The 21,557-nt window shown below is 38.0% G+C and overlaps 1 protein-coding gene across 5 annotated transcripts in view; it reads right to left on the reverse strand.

The window, feature by feature from the left end:
- Positions 1 to 21,557, reverse strand: part of inpp4b (inositol polyphosphate-4-phosphatase type II B) — a 244,664-nt gene that overhangs the window by 136,208 nt on the left and 86,899 nt on the right. The window lies entirely within an intron of this gene.

A 21,557-nucleotide genomic window follows, 5' to 3' on the forward strand; every position in this document is an offset into this window, starting at 1 on the left:
TGAATTGGCCCATATTATTTTAAACGGGACTTTTTACTGCACATTTCTGAAAATCTACTTTAACAAGCCCATAACAAATATTTACTGTGCCCATTGAGGATGTAAGCATGAATAAAGGTCTAGTGGTTCAGTCTAACTTGTAATAATAACACAGATTTGAAGTATTCACTGTATTGGCGACCAGTCTATGGCCCTCAATCGGCCCTCAGCTTTGTCTGTGTTTATCTGTGGCCCCATGAGAAAAGTTTGGACACCCCTTGTCTAGATGATATATGGCAACAATAGTAAGATATCAGTATCGGCTAAAATATCCTTAGTCATTGTAGATTGTCATTCAGGGTCTGTGGGACAAGACATCAATGTAACTGCTTTTCCACATTCACAAACAGCTTTTCAGTTGGAAAGTTTATGTGAAGAAGGGCCAAGGAAGACATTTTACATTTTCGGGAATATTTTGGGATAGTTTGTGGATTATTTATTATTTAGTCCTAAACATGCCAACTCCACTCCTCAGCCATCACAGCTTACAGTAAGTAAACTGGCACATTTTAAAACTAAAAATATGTTTATTCATGCTCATAGAGAAGTTAGCTGCTTTCCAAATTTGCACTCAGCTCCACATGCATTAGATTATACATCAACATTTGAATATTTAAGCACCACCACTCTTCGCTTTGGCAAAAACACAACCAGCACTGTGAATTATTGAGAGTGATATTAAACTGAAAGAAAAGCCCATCACGAGACAAGACAGGATATTATGCATGACCTCACTTTCTACTGAGAGCATATTGGAGCCAGAGCAAAAAGGAAAGATTGCATTTCTCTCTTACCGTATGCTCAGTGGGGAGCTCGAATGATGGAACATGACAATTTAATCTCTCCGCCAAAATAGACAATGGCGCCCAGCGGAAAACAAACTGAAATAAACACTTAACGTGAAAACGGATTTAACACCTTCCATTCTGTCCTCGTTATCATCCTATCATCGCTTGGACAGGGACTTGGTTTAAGAAATGTCTCCAGCTCCCCACGTATTAAATCGTTGCCCTATCTTTCCCTGCTAACGACCAGGGCGCTATTCCCATCTATTCGACTTACATGTGTTTTGTTGCAAAGTGGTGAACTATGGCCAGGAGCTGATAAATGATTGACCCAAACAAAAAGATCTTAACTTCGCTATCATCCGGCTTAATAAGGATGCTAGGTTAACTGCTGACGTACGGCCCGATTTATTGGAAAGGTAATTACCCAAGGCAGGTAATTAAGGTTGGCTGTCAATGGAATATTTCCCGTTCCACACCATTTTCCCTCTGACTTCCAAGATGATGATGGTGGTAGTTCCGGCCCGAGTTATTTTCATATTCTGCCCAGGAGCCTTAATACCGCAGGGATCGCTCAGATTATGCAGAAGAATGGTGCGGAAAAAAGATGCATTTTTCCTATTGAAGCGGGGAAAATGATGAGGCCATATGTGCATTTATTTAGGGCTAAATCTCATCTTTTGTACATGTTTGTGAGGTTGAGTGTGCTATTTAATTCTGTGTGCTAGAATGGGCATAGAGGGACGCCCGGGACTTGGGATCTTACTTACAGATCAACCAATGAAAATGCCTTGAAAATTGTGACTATATTTTGAAATTGCCTGGGTGGAAAGTGAATATTTAATTGTACAAGTTGTCGAAAAAATAGCCAAGAGTATTAAAGATGAAATAGTGATGGCTTGACTAAAACTAAAACAACATAATAGTGGAATAATCACAGTAGTAGTAGTAGTTCAAAACAACAAGATCTGATGGTTTTTCAACTGAAACGAGCTAAATTAAACCACCATTATTGTTTCATGCTATAGACTGTATATATAAATGGACATAGCTAACCTGTTAGCTGCCACGTTCCAAATAGGTCGTGATCATGGCCGCACTTCTGGCTCCATCGACTCTGGCTCCAATTCACTTTCTATTGAAAAACTGTCGTCCCTCTCTCTGTAACTGCTGCTGTAAAATTCGTCATTTTGGTCTTAAATTGTTTGTATTAACTCTACATCATCCTGTTTTTTATTTTAACTTGGCTCCAAATTTGCCCTTGTAACTGCTAGCCTCGATGAGCTTCATTTGACTGCAGCCGAACGCTACGGGTGACGTCACACTCACTTAGTCCACCTCATTATACAATGTGTTTCATACTATTTAGTCCAATATTCATATTCATACAATTGATACAAGCAGCACTTTGTTTATAAAAGGAGGTAGGCACTTAGGACTGACGAGGCTGCTCTCGCAACAGTGGGTCCGAGAAGGGTAATGTCATATCTAAATTGGCTAAACGGGCAAAACAGCAGAAAGAGTGCATTCATACTGAGAGGGGACTGACAGCGAGGCTAAGATGGCTGGCACTGAATAGACGACAGGGATTGTTGGGGATGAAATATCGGTTTTATTGGTTAAAGCAGAACTAAGTAACATTTTTACCTCATTAAATGTTTTTGCTGTTGTTGTGATGGTTAAATATGTATTTTTAGGTTTGTGAAGTGTCTATCATCTCATTCAGATGTGGAAAATCAGCCTTGTAATAAAAGAGAAGAAAAGAAAGAAAAAAACAACACGCTTTTGAATCTGTGTATTCTCATAAGGGAGCAGAGGGAGCTCTATCGGTGGAAGTTACTTAGTACTGCTTTAAATTTACACATAACTTAATTTCTTATACCTATGTAAGAATAACCAAGCGTGTATATTTTAAACCCGAGAGACACCGAGCCCGTATGTGAATTTAGTTGAGAGATTCATGCCTAAAAGTGTTGTAAAATATGCACAAAACTACGAGTATTTTGGATGGAGAGACACGAGAGCAGAGCCATTTCACCTGCAGTAAATTCATTTTAAACACCCACACATCCGCATTCACACTAACTTGTTTTGACAAAAGACCCCTCAATGTGCAACCTGGAGATAAAACATTTCCCTACCAGCTATATACTTACACGGATTGGCCTTAAGTGTCCTCTGGTCTCCCCAAATGCCACGCTGCATTCGTTCCACCATTAAAAACCACACCAATAAAATAAAACAAGGACAAACTGAATACAAACATGCGTACTAGCTGTATTCAATATTTAACATGGTTTTGAGAGGGAATGGTGACCCGTGAATGTTCTGACCAATAAAAAATACACAAATATACTACTGATGTTCTTGACCAAAAGGTTTTCATATATGGGCTAAAAAGATGTGTAATCATAACATATATTCTACAAATACCCTCAAGCACGGTTGCCAGGCTTCAGCGACCCCAACCCACACAAAAACACCTGAAAACCACTGTATTTTCCTCTGTATCGCTCCTCCAGTGAGCACTGATGGATTTGAATATGAATATCTGTCATCGAAATTCAGGACTTTCAATAGTATTATTCTAAAATCAATACGTTTTACATGAAAAATAGCTTTGGCCAAAAGTGCAGACAATATTTTTCACCTAGCAACAGTGCCAGCAAGCAATTTGAACTAAAGTAATCTCTCTCACCCCCCCACATGTGACTGGAAATGACCAATTTGTCCAATCATTTGACTGAAACAAACAAACTTTCATGCTAGCAGTTGTTTTTTGTTTTTATTCTTTTTGTTTTTTATTGCTTCACGCCTCAGTGTGCCAGGAGTCTGTGTAGTCCGTACTCCCACTCCTGACAACAGCTGAGATGCTTATTATTTTAAGTCATAGAACACGCTGTAGACCTTTAGTCGATTAATTGTCGACCAAAAGTTTTATTAGTTGACCAGCTGTTTAATTAGGTAGTAATATGGGACAAGTAGATGTTAGCTGAAGATGTATTTATTGGTATTTATATGTTGAAAAGACATAAATTAAAGTCATTATTCATAAACTTGAATCGTTCTTTAAATAAATGCATTGTAGTACTTTTTTCTGCCTATTTATTTGCATGATCTTTTGTGCGGGTGTAGTGTTGTGAGTCCAGTTTGGAACTCGTCAACCAAGAATTTCTTTAGTGAACCACAGTCCAAGAACATGATAACACCATAGTATTCGATAGTAGTTAAAAATGGATTTGAAATTAGAGGATGATGTCAACAAACTAAACTCGTACTAATGAGAACACCCCATATCCCTTTACACCGTCATTACCGAGTCTGCATTACATTTCACTGGGTCTAAAGTTTAAATATAGCCTTTAAAAGTTAATTTTACGAGCCCAGAGTTCTCGCTAAGGGGAGATTTGGGGCAATTCTCGTAGCCCATTCAAAAGCAGCAGTGTGCGAGTAAATTCTATTATAATGTGAGAATTTCTGCCTGAGTGGAGTGACCGCTGGACACAAAAATGTTTCAAACTCCATTCACTGTTGAAAGTAATTGCCATACTTTCTTTGAGCTTTGGAGTGATTCCTATGAACATTTCACAGTAATGAGAAAGGTTGTTGAAAGGAGTCCGCAAAATACGGCACAACAAAACACTTAGTGAGCACACAACTCAGTCGCAAGCTGTGGAATTTGTCATTGTTTTTAAATCTAAATAAATGTACAGCCAGACAATAGAAATGACTGTGTGCTACAAGATATCAGTAATTAGCCGGTGGTCAGAATACTTCAAATAATTTCCATGCTTCACATACCCACCTACAGGAGTTTACTGATTCATTTTAAGTCTACACATAGCAAAAACACAACCACAAATAGGCACAACGTCCGTTTACAGTTTATTTTAATCCATTTAGCACATTTTTTAAAACTTGGTTCAGTTTGATCATTTGATTCAAACATGTATCTGAACAGAATATACATAATTTGGAACATTTCTCATCAGTTCACACACATCTCAGGCTCTTTCTCAGAACACGTGACGCAGCTCTGATTCACAAACATACGTGCTCAGTGAATTCACCTTGTTTGTTCAACACTACAAATGGTTAATGGCTCAAACTCTGTCAATTTCAATGTAGAAATTCAAACATAACAGCAAAAAGAAACTATTTGTGTCATGATGCCTGTTTGTTCCTGTCCTCCTGTGCTCTCTCCCGCTCCCCTACCTGTCTGCCTGTCCTGGTCTCGTCCCTGCTCCTGTCTTCACTCCGGTCCTGGCTTCCCGTCCTCGACCTGCTCTACGCCCGCCCCGCCTGCCTCCCGCTTCCTGGTTCCTCGTGTGTGTTTGAATGAACAATTAAAGACTGAAATTCACTGTCCTGTAAATAAACACTGTCAACTTGCCCTGAGTCTGCACTCTTTGGTCCTTCCCGCACCGTTACAATTTGTGAGCATCCAAACTAACAACAAAGCATTTCACATGTGAGTCAAACAGGGAGAAGGTCTTTTCAGCAGAAAGTACAGACTGTATGAATAGAGACATGGAGTATACTGTAAATCCAGTGAGATGTGGTGTAAATGTGATTTTCCAGAAAACATACAGTATAAATGCAAAAACAGGTTTCATATGATTGCTATTCTGACATCTCTCTATTTTCTTAGCATAAATATTTGTATAAAACACCATATAAAGTTTCAATAATAGTTTTACAAAATATATCGACCGGGTTTAGACAAAAGAAACAGCTCTTCCATTACTGAATTCGTGTGTGTAAAGTGTGGACCCACTGGCAGACTGTACTAAACCAGTGATTCTCTGTGATCACTGAGATCAGGGCACAGTCTTCTGAGCTGCACTGTCAAATGAATGAAAGAGCACATAAAAACACATGGCCAAAGTTTGAGAGTTTTGATGGTAAAACTAGCGTGTGGAGAGCGATTGATGTGTTTTGAGTGTAAAACTGCATTTTTACTCATCTAAATGTTTGTTTAGGAAAGCTGTAACCCTGCTTGGGATTATGTGTGAGCTGTTTTGTAAATTGTCAGTCAAGAAGTTTGTCAAAGCGATTGAAAACAAGTGTAATAGTGTAAGTGTGTACTAGTGTAAGTCAGTGTATGATTCAAACAGTTGGTCAAGATAGAGCTACAGAATATATGTGTCATCTGTGAAATCAGGATTTACAGATTTACCACATAACAGTCATTTTATTTGGCCTGCACTAAAATGACATGGTTTTATGCTTTTTCTTTTTATTTGATTAGATTTTTTTTATCACGATGCTGCAACAAAACAAAACATTCTCTCATAACCTGAACAGTGATGTAGTGTAAAATACACACAAATTTTACAAGACTTCACATATTGCAATCCACAAAATTGTTATTATTTTTACTTTCCTACTTCCTGACACATCCTCACTCTCTCTTTATCCTTATAGACTGTGGTGTGCTAGTAGGCTTTATAGCTGTTGTACTGAATTAAAAAAAACAAAAACAGCACAAGTGAAAAAAAAACAACCCAGAAACATTATAGATTTCTGTAGAATCAATGAACAAAACACTAAACTATGTAAATCTAAGGTTAAAAAATGCAGTATTTGATTCTAAAAGACACAAGGATATTTAAGAGGAAACATCTTTCACATCTGAGAGAAACAAATGAGTGTCTTAAATAAGGAGTCGATCTGATACACTATAATCTGGTTTCGGGCCCTCTTGCCATTAAACAGAAAATAAGAGGAACTCTCTCCCAAGGCAAGTACAACTCCCCTATCTTAAGCTCACTGAAGCCACGACAAATGTGTACCGTAATTATAGCTAAAGGTATAAGATACTATATTATACTTCACATTTGGCCCTGCAAAACACATTTGAGCTCTATCTGCACTTGCATGTTGTCATTTTGCACAGCACTGTAGACTTTCATAACCTCAGACTATGGTTTACAACACACCCGCCACTATCTTCATGTGACACACTGTTGGTCTTGTGCGGAGCAGGCTTAGGGAGCGTAAGACAACAGATCAGCCCCTCAGTGTTAATAAAAGTGCACATTGGCCCACACTGTTCTGGAGTCTAACTGGATCAGACAGTTGATCTTTAGGCTTTTAGGTCAGACACAGAAAATACACAGTGAGAGCCTATCTGTGGATAAGTGTGACAATGGGGACAGTGATAGCGTGAGCTCTGGGGTGAGATGGTATCATGATCGAAGGCTAAACTGTTTCTAGTGGCACAGAAAGAGAGTCTTTATCCAACGGGGATGCCTGAATAAGCCATGAAGCCTGGCTGCTGGGCCACTGGGCTGTGATAATGGCGTCTTGACAGGGTACAACTCTGAAGCAGACATTCGGCGAGGAGCGGATAAATTCAGATCAAATTCAAATCTCAAACTATATAAGCAGAGGAACTGGGGCAGAGAGTGAGACTCCCGCTGAGTGTAGAAACTTTTAGTGATAACAAGAGCAGAGGGGTGAGTGAAAAAACTAGAGCAGCCAAGCGATGGACAGTGTCTATAATGTGCCCGCTCCTATAGCCTCCTGCTGCAAAGATGACCATACGCATTCGGCTATACGAGAGCGGGTGTGGGTCTCTTTCTTTTGGAGATAATAATCTTTCCTCCCTAGTGTGTATATATCATACATTATTGAAAGACCTCTGCGGCGCTGACATCTTAGCTGCTCCGGTAGCACAGGCACGCCACCGCTCCTCTCGGGTTCACATTTAAAACTGTGCTGGATTTAGAAAGGTCTGTGAAGCAAGGCCAAATCTATACAAGAGGTTGATATGAAAAGGAATATTTGTGATTAAGACAAAATCAAGCATTAATGTACTCAGTGTAAAGTTGATTTTTAGTAACTGCTTTGATACTTGTTGCATAATGCCTCCAGAAACATTTACTTTCACAGATAAGTCCTGCTCTAAAGGCCCTGTTCCTGACGTAGAACCATCAACGTTTCAGTTTGAACTGTTAGCTCCACCCTTGGTTTTTCCTCAGTTTTGGAGAATGGCATGATTCCATATGGTTCTCATCCAACAACATGCTTCACTGGACAAAAAAAGTCTTCCCTGCAGTTGCTTCTACATGGTTCTCATCCAACAAAATACCAGTTGAAATGAAAAGGTTTGGGGTTTTTTTCACAAATGCAATACAATTTCATAAACCAGATGAAATAAAAGTCAAGAATATAACATTTAAGATATTAGGTTAAAGCCAAAACAAGAAAAAACTTTTTATGTAGAATATTTCTGCCCAGTTTAATGCTGATGTAGATTTGATTGGTCCATCATTCCATTTCATTCCATTCTATTCCATTCAATTCATTTCATTCCATTTCATTTTATTACATTTTATTTTATTTCATTTTATTTCATTTCATCTCATTTTGTATTTTAATTTTTTTATTTTAATTTTTTTATGTACATTTTCTCTGGCAGTACAGAATTCAAATAATGTAGCACATTAAGACAAATATTCTGGATTTACGTATATAGTGTCTGAATCTGAATATAACAGTGGTGCTCAACTATTCTCTGGCTTTTGACGACAACATTCCCCCTGTAGGTTACCCCAGAGGGACTACTGTGATCACAGCTGGTACATTGTCCTAAAACTCTTGGCTTTCAGGTGTCCTAGAACAAGACACATATGGCTAAATAATTCACAGAGCGCAGTTCACGGGAGTCCTCTCCGGCTTTGCGTCATCAAGGTGCAAATATATAATGTCCTAGCTATGTCCCTGATGCAAAGCGCTGACCCAGTAATGACCAAAGGTGTCGCTTGTGGACATATAGTGGGACACAAAAACCTATAGTGTAAATGACTGTGAAATGTTGTATGTGGTGTTTCTGTAGGCCCCGTCTCTTGTGGCAATTTTTATATTTTCACTTGGTTACGAGGGATTGTAGGTTAGTTTTGCATCAGTTAAGAGGCAGTTTGTGGAAAACACTATAAAAGCACATCCATTTAACAAAATATAAGTCGTCATTTATAGTTTTATAATCATAAGTATTGTGTAAATTAGATGTTTTGGCTCTTGTTTACATTATTACATTATATTAGCCATAGACATATTCGCCTATATTAGCGGACACAGTGTTTGATCTATAGACATAAAATTAGTAGATACGGTGTTTGATGCTAAATGCTATCATCCACGTACCAACTCAGCTAGTCTGGAAAGATTTTAGAACACCATTAGGTCGCATACATCACAAATTATGAATAATCCAGAGGGTGTCAGCTGGTACCAACCCATCGACCACATTAAGGTGAGGACAAAGCCATGTTTAAAGTCATTGTTGAGCGTGTAAACCTTTTAGTGGATTATTTTAGATCATAATTAGCATGTAAAAGTGGCATCTGAGCGACTAACCCACTTTTAGTTGAGATTTACGAATTTATGTGTTTCTGGTAAACATCTAGTGACATTTTAAACGTTTTATATACTTCAATACGGAGACTGGCTTCACCCTTCCTTTGCATTTGAATGAGTTTTCAATTGGACGTAACCCCAGGAAGCAGCGTCTATGAATGTCTACGGAGTTACTTCCAGATCCAAGACAGGCAGCACTGTGGCACTATAATAGTATTTTTTGAAAAAACGTTGGATATTCTGAGTTGTACCTGGCGACTGGAAGGCACCGCAATCTTAGAATTTCAAAAATTTGTCTAACCTGTCCTATGCACTTAGATCTTGTTGGCAATTAGTTTTACTGCACCTCTCAAACATTCAGCGCCCCATGGACTCTCACTGCACCTATAAAACTCTTGACTGATATTTTTAGACATGGCAAGAGGTAATGATGGTCTGTGGGTTTGCTCCACCAAGAAGATTTTTTTTTACAAAATACTGGTGTCAAGTTATGTAATGATCGGTTTAAATATAGTATTACTCCCAGTTTCTAAGACATGTTGTGTAAGGTAAGTAGAAAAAACATATTTCTGTGTAGTTCTGCCAGATGCTGTGGACTTTTAAAAACTGAAGCAGAGCAACAAAAGATTGATTTGATCTGTCTGCCATATTGAATATTATGGTTTATGAAAGAACAGTGGAAATCATCCATCTCTAAATCCAGCCATCCAGAGGAAATATAAGCCTCATGTGGAGCATCACCAGTCATACAGTTCAATAGCTCTTGTTAAAGGTGCACTGTGTAACTTTTCTAGTGCAGGGTCCTGCGTGAAGATGTTATTGCTTTGCCTAGAATTCTCTGAAGTATGATTATCGATGTTGCATTTATTCATCTACAGGTGTTTTTATTGCTTGCTTGAAAAGAATCCATTCTTGCTTTGTGTGTGGCCTCTTCACTAAAGATGGGAAAAATAATAGTTTTTTTCAGATGCGTCTTCACTTTTAATAAAACGATTCTGAATCAATGCAGGCACGCCAATAATTGGAATTTTAAGTTTGATTGAAGCTGCCGGTTTATTTCCTGCATGTCTCCGAGTCCTGCCTCCTCCCTCGTCTCACTCAGAGCTCGACACTGTCACGTGGACATCTCTCTGTTCAGGCTTATTTTGCTCACATTTGAGTTTTCAGGACAAGACATTCACACATGACACTGTGAGATGCAGCTCTTCGTTAGCAAGTAATGTGAACTTTTTTTCTTGTTCAAGATGGAAACTGTTTCATGTTGCACATCAATCCTGCATCAGCAATCATATTAAATCATGAGACACCTATAGGTCCCCCCCTACTCTCTGACATGTAATTTGACCTGGTGGCATCACATATTTTTCTCCGTGGAAAAGGATTATTTTTATGCCATACTGTGGACCATTCCAGGCAGAGTAAAAACGTCTGGTAGACACTCCACTAGAAAAGTTTCATAGTGCACCTTTAAATGAATAGAGCATGTATCCTAGAACTTCAAAATTTACAGTTTGTATCTAACTCTCGTCATTAAGTGACAAACCTTAAATCTTTATTAGAGATGTCCCAGTCTGATACTGATGTCAGTATCAGTCGCCCATCTAGACAGAGTATCGTCTTGGATCAGATTCAGTGAACTGTCACTGCTGACGCTGCAGCTGACGCCCAGAACTGCTTAAACACAGACAAAGGAGGCTCTAAAGCTGCTAAAAACATTATTAATGACAAAGATAGTGTTTGTTTTGCTTCTGTGATGTCTTCACAGAGCCTTAAGAGTGAAAACGAAACTTTGGACAATTTGGGCGGAGGAGCAGAGCTAAATGCATTAACTTGCTTACATACGTTAAGTAAACTTCACAGGCTTCAGCGATCCAACCCGCACAAGAGCATCTGAAAAACTGCACAAAACCCACGGACCATACAGCACGAAATCAGGAAGAGATCGTAATGGGAAGAGATCAGTGTCAGGAATTGCAAATATATACATTTTTAAATCTGTATCGGACAGGAGTCAAAAAAACTGGACATCCCTGGTCTTGATTGAGATATATGCTTTCTGAGTCCTTCTGCTCTTGCTATTTTTTATTTTTTTTACAATAACCACAAAACATAAATAAAGGCTTGAATGAGTTTTCCATTTTAGTGCAGGAGCATACTAATAGACAGGACTAAATCTTGTATAGTGCATTTATGCAAACGAGTAATACGCAGTTACTATATCACTTCATTGCATAACAGCACCGTATATATTCTTGTGACCAGCAGACAGGAATTTAAATATAAAAGGCAAATCGCTATTGCACTGAAGTGAATTGACTAGTGCTATGAAAAGCATAACTCAAGCTGGTTGAGATACGGAGCATTACCAAGCCACTGTGGTTCATTTATATTGTGTGAGTAATGGCTAAAGGGAAATTGGGTCCCTGCAGCGCACAGCCAAGAGGAGATTTACTATGGGCAAGTAGCTCCATGGTGCAGAGGCAGAGTGGAGCACGCAGGCACGTACAACACAGCTATATTGTTTCATGTTCAAATGCATCATTTCGGTGGTGATTTGATACCTCAGAATTATGAAACGACAATCAACATGGTGAGGTTGATGGACATGTACGTGTGTTTGTTGACGTTTGTTCATGTTCAAGCTTTATCAAGGCTAATTAAGATGTAGTTATTATTAAGTGTTACCAAAGCGAGCAGAAGAGCAGAAAAATATCTCTGAAGAGTCCGAACAGAGACAGTCACTTGTAAGTTTGCTTGTCGTTATGGAGATGGTATTGCTTTACCTGAAATGTTCCACAGTATGACATTACATTTATCTGCCCTGCATTTGTTTGATGACAGATGTTTTTATTCTTCAAAAATTCAACCTTGAAACATGCAAGAAACGCCAAAGATCTGGGCTATAACTTGGTTTAAGCGTGACCTGCTTATCTCCATAAAGCCAGATAAGTGAAGTGTCATGCTGTGGAACATTCCTGCCAAAGCGCTGACATAGAATAAAAGTTACATAGTGTAGCTTTAATACAATAACTATGACATAAATAAATGAATCCTTTATTTCACAGGCTTTGTCATTCCTCAATTTGAGTCAGAGATGAACTTGCGTCAGTCGTTAGCTTGACTTCTTTATTTTACTCACAAGAAACAGTTTAAAATGTTATCTATCAGTTGAAACCTTCACTATTCATTTAAGTTAAATCGAGGTTTGCGAGGAAAGGTTCATTTTTATTTTTAGAAAACCTTATAAACCTTGTAAAATACTGTATCGCTCTGATCCCAAAACGCATTAAATATTACACTCAAATCAGTTGGCTTGGATGTTTCTCTGCACTGATCTGTTTGCTCAGGCTTTTTAGAAGTTAAACGTGGTGTTAACACAAACATTGAGCTCATATTAAACTTAAAATAAAGAGCATATATGACTGTATACATGTAGTTTGTCCGTGTATGTGTTACCGCACTAAGTGATAAGTGTTTGCGCGTTGGGGATACACATATCGAATTCTGCTGTACATTTTTGACTCAAACTGGGGAATAACAGGCCTAAACAGTTAAAGAGCTAGAAATAACAAAGCTCTTCCTGGACGTATTATAGTATTAGGTAAATGTGGACAGATTTAATTTCCCCAAAACAGTCACGTGGATGTTGCAACACATTCTATTTTGACACTGCTTACTCATTGACAAAAGCCAATATGTAAAGGGAAGGAGGTTATCTTAAATCCCCATAGAAACCGTTCAATAAATAACAATGACGCGCTTTGTAAAAATAGCTTTGTTTTTTTTTACATGAGCACATCAGTAGTACGGACACCCACTCCATGAAAGACTTATGATGCCTTTCTGTTCCAGTCCAGAGATGGGCAGGCGGGCAGCTGGGGGGGAAGTTGTTCAAAGATTTCCAGTACATCACCTCGGGCACCACCACACGCAACAACATCCCTCTAACATGCAAGCAGCTTCACGATCCTGTGGAGTAAAACACTGGATGCATGTCGACTACTGACAGTTCTGCCTGGTGCAAACGCGATCTGAAATTTCAAATCGACGTTTACAACCTTTTAACTCTGAGATAACGGTGTTCCCTCGTCATGCGCGTTGTCAAAGTTGTATTACGGTTTCTTCATGCATGTTTGAAAAAATCCTGTATTGTACTGCATTCACGGGTTGAGCGCTTCCTGTTTTCCCCAGCTACTTTTCCGTACTGTCACACATGTGGGCTTCAAAATTGTTACGTAATCATTTTCCGACAACAAAAACACATGAATGAAAATGTACTGCTAGCTGCAATGAAGTACCACAATGAAGAAGCTTGCAGTTTTCTATTACTAAGCCATTTTAGATCAATATTGTGGTTTGCAATGAACAAAATGTAAAATACTATAAACTCTAACTCTAAATCACTTGTCATTTGTAGGTATTTCTGATGCTACAATAGTACTAATACTGCCAATGACTTACATATTTTGGGGATAGTTCTATTAACTTAACATTGGTGAGTTGTAGGCAAGTAATGTATCTGTAAGTCACCCCAAAATCAATCAAATCAGATCCCAAGATTAGCCTGGTCCCTCGGTGTAAGATTCTCCAAATGGACTCAAGCAAAACTACCACAAGTATTTTAGACAAACTCTGCCCCGTTTTTAATATACTGTTTTGGTTGGCCCATATAATATCTGCAAGTATTGAGACCCCACTACATGTGCCTCGCTGTAAATATCTGTAAACAGGACCTGCTGCACCGGCAATATCATTATTTTTCTCACTCTGCCCTATATTTAAAACAGGGGCTACATTAATAACAGGAATAGCAACAATAGCAACAACATTATGGTGCTATTAGATGCACAAAAGGAACAGATTGCGCAGCTGCTGCTTGTGTTATGCACATACATTTTTGACTAAATGGGTACTCAAAGCATCGTGTTATGTTATCTTTTCTGTGGTATGTTACAGCACTTGCCTCCATGAAGATGCTACTGTTTTGCCGGGTATGTTGCACAGTATGAAAGACATCCGGTATTTATTCAATCATATGTGTTTTATTTACTCCATTTCAACAGGTTTCAACTTATATTACACGTCTCTGGTGGCTGAAGATTGATCACTTTTCTTTTAATAACTGAAATAACAAACTTGAAGTCTCTTTTTTCCATCTAGGCCAAACACAAACTTTAAAACATCAACAATTCCTTTTTAAATTGGTTATGAATCAATAAAAAAAGGGTAACTTCAAAGACATTTCAACCCATTGCTCATTGGTGCTTGGGAGTACATTTCAAAGGCTACTGATGTGGTGTCTGCAGCCTCAAGGTATGGTATTGTAGCTCAAAACTTCAAGTGACTTCGTTTCATGTGTCCAACAAAAATTTCATCTAGACTTATTCAACAAGGTACCAAGCAACCTTCAAAAATAAGGACACTCATGCAAAGAGAATTTACGTGGATTGTTATTGGCCATTAAACCTTTACTTTGACATTGCGTGTTTTAGAACGTAAAATAATGGCTTTGTAAGGAACGAGACATTATTTTTCACATTGTGCGCTCTGAACATGTGAAAAATATGTAAGCATGCAGTAGTACTGAATGTGATTTAAAGGCAGAAAGGCTTAAAATGAGTCTGGTGATGATTTATGGGCTTTAAAACTGAGCAGGGTCTGTACCTCTGACGTAACAACACTGGCAAATTTCAGAATGATTGTAGCAGACGGTTCGGGGAAGCAGACTTATTCCGTGAGAGTGTGAATGAAGCAAAAATACAACTCCAAGAACAATTTTATAACATGGAAGAAAGCAAATTTGGCATAATATGTGTCCTTTAATAGCCCTGTGCAAAAATATCACATTCACAGGAATAACATACATTTTATTTCACTGCAATTTTGTGTTATGGCTAAAGGCCTGCACCCAATTTTGAGTGAAGAACATGTTTCAGAAGTGGCTGTTAGCCCCACATTTCCCTCACTGTGATGTTGAACCATGACAAAGAAACAACAGTATGAGGTTGTCACAGATAGTTGTAACTACATGGTTCTCATCCAGCAGTGTCTCTGATTGAATAAAATTGTCTGTCCCCAGCAGTTGCCTCCTTATGGTTGTCAACTAACACGCCTAAACGCCTTTAAAATGGAGCTAGACACAATATAAGCCAGGTAAAGGTCTTTTAAATATTGCTGTACAGTGACTTTCCTGATAATAATATTGGAGCAGACAATGCATGGTCTCTGTGTCTCCGTGATGAATGCGTTTGGATTGAGCAGCACAAATAGTACACTGTCATTATCTATATATAACTGTTAGCCAAACACTATAGTAGCGCTTTTATTTTTTTATAAGGCAAAGATACAGCAACCTTTTGTATCAATGCGAGGACAAAAAACAAGCCGGGCGAGGGGTCACACAGGAGGCAGACTGGCTTGTGAGCTCTATAACAGTGCAAAGTGTAGAAATTATTGTTATTTCCAGCCTTGTCTCGTAGGAAACAAAAACAGCGTGTAACAAACAAAACAGAAAAGTGAACTGAGAAGAATGCTTACAGGACTGCCTAGTACAGCGGTGCCCAAACTGTGGCCCTCTGTGAAACAAGTTTGGACGCCCCTGGCCTAGTTAGTATAACAGTGAACTTTACCAAGGGGAGAGCGCATGGCACACAGACACTCTGCTGACACTGATCAAATAGCAATTTCTTTTCTACATATGCACAGCTCAAGAGCAAACCGGCATTTATGAACCCAACTTGGTCAAAGTCATATTAGCTCGGAGATTCACGGAAGGACGTTGATTTCTGCCACTAACAATGTAAGAGATTCTGCTTTAACAAATAAAACAAACATACTATTTCTTGAAACTGTAAGATCCTTGTTTCTGTGTAAACTCCGCACACCCGACTGGGCGACAGGTGCGTAGAAGGTGAAGCACTTGTCTAAAAACTAAAGAAAAACTCCCGCACACTGTCTCACTCTTAATGCAATTTTATTCCATACAACGTTTCGGTCGCTCTGACCTTCTTCAGGTATGAGGACAGCTCCTTCCGCTCCCCTTATATAAATCAAGGGACCGCCCCCTATAGTTTAATCAACCAATGGTCGTAAGACACATGTATTCACAATCAGAACCCAAAAAACACCCGCAAGATTGTGCATAATTTCCTTTACAAACGTTTTTTGTGAATTAAAATACATGGATAATAACCAGAAAAATATAATGATTATTACCAATCAGAAAAAATAGCAGATATATACTATATACTTTGGATTTTTGTAAAAAACTGCATAATTGACATAAATGACATAACTGACCCCCCCAAAAGGTTCCATTACATCTCCCTCATAACTCAGAGAGAGGGCAAAAAACAGTTCTACATATCCACATCACAACATTACATTAAACAACAGTTCATCATTTAAGCCCTTAGGTCTAAGAGTTTGTAAAGTAAAAATCCAATAGGCTTCACGTCTCTTTAACGCGTGGTCGTGGTCTCCACCCCTCCGTGGAGCAGGAACCTGTTCAATCCCGCAGAAGCGAAGAGAAGACACATCATGTTGAAACTGTAAGATGACAATATATAACTTAAGATACACAACTATAGGATCATTTTAGTGCATTATGACTGATGGTGAATATGTCCACCTAAAATAATATCGTGTATGGTAAAGTGGGTAGATTCTCCATTCAAATAACCATTACAAAACTTATTGGACACTGTGGTAGACTTTTGAAGAGAGCGCTTTCTCTTTACCAATGAACTGTCCTCATCTTCAAATGAATATATATTGCTTTGTCAGTAAATGTTCAGGTTTGTGCTCCATAATATACATAAAGTGAAGATGGTAAAAAAAAGAAAAATTCATATCTGTTAACTGGACAAAAGGTTGAGGAGCTATGGTGAAGAGCAGATTAAAAAGAAATATATATAAAACAGATCAGTCATTGTAATTTTTCACAATAGTTTGAACGGTATTTACTGTGACGGTATAGAGATGCATATATGAACTTGCGGATGACTTTCTAATTGGAGTTAAGGACATCAGGACATCTTTGATCCTCTTATTCATAGTTACTGTCTTACTTAAAGTCATCATAACCTGCGCACGTTTAGGGATTTGGCTTAAAAGTAGCTGTTCCTTTCTGGAAGAGGTTTAACTTTTAAGCTTTTCAAGTTTTTCATTTTACAAAGCCTGTTATAATTAAATACCTCTATAATATGTCATTGATTGAACACTGAGCAGTTTGTCAAAGATAGACAGTATTAGATAGAATGAGAAACTCTGCAGGTTACAGGAAGCTAGCTTATAGAGGAGGTATTTTACTTTTATTGTGCATTAACTGCTAACACATAACATATTTAGATCTGCATGTTAATTGTCAAAGGTAAAGGTAGGTACATTTTGTCATTGTAACATAGCGGAAAACTAAAAAATAAAAAATAAAAAAAAAAGAGAGATTTTGCATACTACTTTCTAAGACCCTCACTAATGCTCGCTACATAGGCATCACCTTTTATGCACATGCAACTTGCTCTGAGTATTCTAACATTTTTGAAGGCTAATGCTAATTACCTCTACATTCTGCACAACAGCCATAGCATTTTCATTTAAATGCAGTTTTTCTTGTGGGAGAATAATAACACCGTGATGCTGACCTTTGCAATAGGTGGTCCATCTTAACATTCCTTTACCATAATAATTAATCATTTGAGGACATTATTGAGCTTCGCTAGCAAGAGCTTTTGTAACAAATATCTGAATAGCCGCTATAAGCAAATCGCAAAAGCTGTATTTATTTATGTAGCAAGTCCTCTGCAAACAGCAAAATATCCTGCATTATGTGTAAAACCAATAGATTTGGGCGTTCCAGATAGAGAACATGGGCTTATATGGGAGATTCACTGTTTTTTTTGGAAGAAATATTCAAACTTATGATAAACAAATTTTGAAGCATTTGGCTACACAAACTTGGCATATTAATCTTACGGTTTAAAGTCCTTTCATTTGACAACAATCACGTCTTTGGAGCTGAATAATGGAACCACTTTCTGAAGCTATTGTGAAAAAAGTATTATCTTCAGTTTATTTATGCTGACAAAGAAAATGATTAAGTTTGTGCCAGTTTTTTCCACCATAGAATTCTGTCCTGTCCTCCAGCTCAGTTTTAGACTACAGGGGCTCTACAGTGTTATGTCAGGTCAGAGCTTTTTGATATTTTTCCTACATCAAGTGCAACCAAGAAAAGCTACTCTTGGAGGGTAAGTACTTAAGTTACTTTTACTCAGTTACATTACCCACTGTGAGTAAGTACGAGTACGAGTGACAAAAGCTTGATGCTGACAATATGAAATGATTTGAACATTTATTTCTTGCCCTTCAGATATGATTTTGTTTTTCCAATTTTTTGAGTTTATCCTTTGAAAATAGCAGATTTTGTGCCTTTTGTCCTTCAAATAACATCAGCTTCAAATAATAAATCAGATGTTACGTCCCCACATTTCCCTGAATCCTTTTTTACTTTTCCTTGAGTCATTTCTTGGACCACACTTTGCACTTCTACTTGAGTAATATTAACCTCAAGTAACGTTAACGTACGTACAATTTTTGGCCACCTCTGGAAATAAAATCATAGAAGAAAAAGCAAAGAGGATCCCAGCAGAGGTGTGGAATTACAAAAGATCAAAACAATGACTCTGTTTTGTGTTTTGTGCGCACACCTGCACTGAAAATCTGCAAACATGAGGAGAAGAGTCTGTGAACTCATTGGAGGCTGTACCGTCAGCTGTGCAACGTGCAATTATTCTGACTGACCTGGGATCAGCCGCAGGAAATGAAAAGCATAAAAGAGAGGGTATAGGGAGAAGGAGAGAATAGCCATCGGGGCATATTTTCAGACACTGTCGCATGGGTGAGGAGAAAGAAGTCTGGCAAAAAGACGTAGCGGAACATGACATCTTGATCGTCTATGGCGCCTGGACCAGCTAAATGGTAGTTATCAACTATTATATTCAGACAAATAATTCCTTGCTGATTTGAAGGGCTTTGTTGGGGTTCCATAGAGAACCCTTCCCAATTCAAAAGATATCATATTTCCATTTGAATTGCTTAATTGCTACGACCACGGAGGACGGTTTCTGTTGCTTGAAACCCGCGCTGAATACTCCACTGAAATTCTGTGGGTCAATAGTGAATGAAAGGTACACTTATATTTCAGACAACTCCCTCTTTAAAGGTGCGCTGTGCTTGTCTCCATGGAGATGTGACTGCTTTGCCAGGAATTTTTTTTTGCAAAGTATGGAATTCAACTTATCTATCTCCATGGAGACGAGCGGACGACGGCGCGGAGACAAGTCACAGGTCAGATCGGTAGAGACGGGACCTCGGTCACAGTAAAAACACTGAATTTTTAAATGTTTTCTTTAGCAATGAAAAGGAAAGGATAAAGTTATTGAATACACGCAAAATGGATATAAAATAAAAGTTGAATGCCGTATTGTGGAACATTCCAGGCAAAGCAACAACATGGGCTGTGAGAAACACGGCGTACTGCAGCTTTAAGGCGTCTTACTAGTTTGAGACAGCGTGCACCATCTCAATCTTCCGCACAAATTGAATAAACTTGAATAATTAGAAAAAAATAGTTGACTTTCTTTCACTATCTGTTCTTCATCGCAGCCCTTTGTCAAATTCCCCAGATGTGCGTTGACAGCAGCCTATGTTGTCACTAGCAGCTTTTGTTTACTACATAATTTGTTTGCCCGTTAGTTCTAATATTGTACAATTAAGTAAGCCAGATGAATTGACTCATCCACAGAAAGTGCAAATTCAACTTGACAGGTAAATTGTCAATGGGTAATATGTAGTAAAAATAAAAATGGCTCGTTTGTCGTGTATTTCATTATAGCAAAACACGATTTAATGGCAAAAGCTCCGCCTATCGTTCTTCAAACTCACCCGGTCTGGAAAACAAAGTGACCCTTTCTGTTTTTATGGTATACTAAAAGTCAAAGTCAATCAAAGGTTAATGATTATTTATAAAAAGCATATTCACATTTACTGGTAGAGATAAGACATGGCTTTGGACACTCAAATTGACTCTTGGCATTGCATTATTCATGTATGTTCACTTAATAAAATGACATTAACTGGACACTTTACTACGAGTTAGAAACATAAATGTTAATAAATGTTACGACTCATTAGGATTGTCAAGAGTAAAAATAGATTATAGATATTAATCAATACTAAAACTTGTATCAAACTCGGTACCATTTAGGCAAGAACTGACACTGAAAAAATAACAAAACATAAGACAAAATTTGACCTTTGACCTTTCAGAATTGCCCTGATCTTCATCGTAACCAATACAAAACCACTTGATCGCGAAAGCATTATTTTGTGTTGTAAATGACATTGTATTAAGCATATTCCTGAGTTTGAAATGTTTGTATCGTGACAACATGACAAAAACATTCAGCCCCAGCACTCTAATCATGTGTAAATTAGCCACAGTTAGCATACCCACCTCGTACTGTCACTCATGTTACACTCAACGCTTTCACCTTGTAGAAGTAGTAAACAAAACAGCAAAAGAACATTTTAGGGCTGTCAGAGCAGACCACTATTTATAAATGTGCAATCACGTCAAGCTTTCGTGAAAGGATGCAGCATTCAACCTATCCCTGAGAGAGACTCATCTGAGAAATGATGTTTTGATGTTCCACTGTGAAATGTAAATAAATGACTGTTATGAAAATGACTGGCCTTTTAGTCTTCTATAGAATAATAAATGATCGTATGTTTTTTTTTCTTTACCGACAGCTTTGTTTTTGATAACAGTGGCCTTTGACTGAAGCGTGGGTTTTACCGTATTATAACCCTTTTCTCATTTAATATTTATAATCACCAGTTTTAAGCACAGGGGGAATGAATAATAAAGACATGACACACAAACAAAGCATTGTACATCGTGTTGTCGGCTTAGGAAAAAAATCTCAAAATGTCAATAAAATGTAAAATCTGAAGCAATTATGTTTTGAGTGAAAGTTAAAAGTGTACATCAAGCTTTCAACCATGTTATGATAGTACAAGGTTACAACATTAGCTACATAGAAGTTGTATTTTCATTGATTCATGCAAGGTTTGAGTAATGCAAGGCCACTAATTTCTCCAGTGTTGAATAGGAAGGCATTGGATACATTTCTGTTACCAAGCCACTTTACAATGAGCAAAAATAATGACCTATCTCATGTTATAGTTCAATACTATGTACGTAAGCAGTGTTGAAATAGGAGACGTGTGGACCATACATTAATAATTCAATGGTGCTTTGCTCAATTGCAAACGGATCAAGTGAAATAATCGGTTACATAATTATACTTA

This window comes from Periophthalmus magnuspinnatus, chromosome 1 (genome assembly GCF_009829125.3).
Source record: "Periophthalmus magnuspinnatus isolate fPerMag1 chromosome 1, fPerMag1.2.pri, whole genome shotgun sequence".
Classification (NCBI taxonomy): domain Eukaryota; kingdom Metazoa; phylum Chordata; class Actinopteri; order Gobiiformes; family Gobiidae; genus Periophthalmus; species Periophthalmus magnuspinnatus.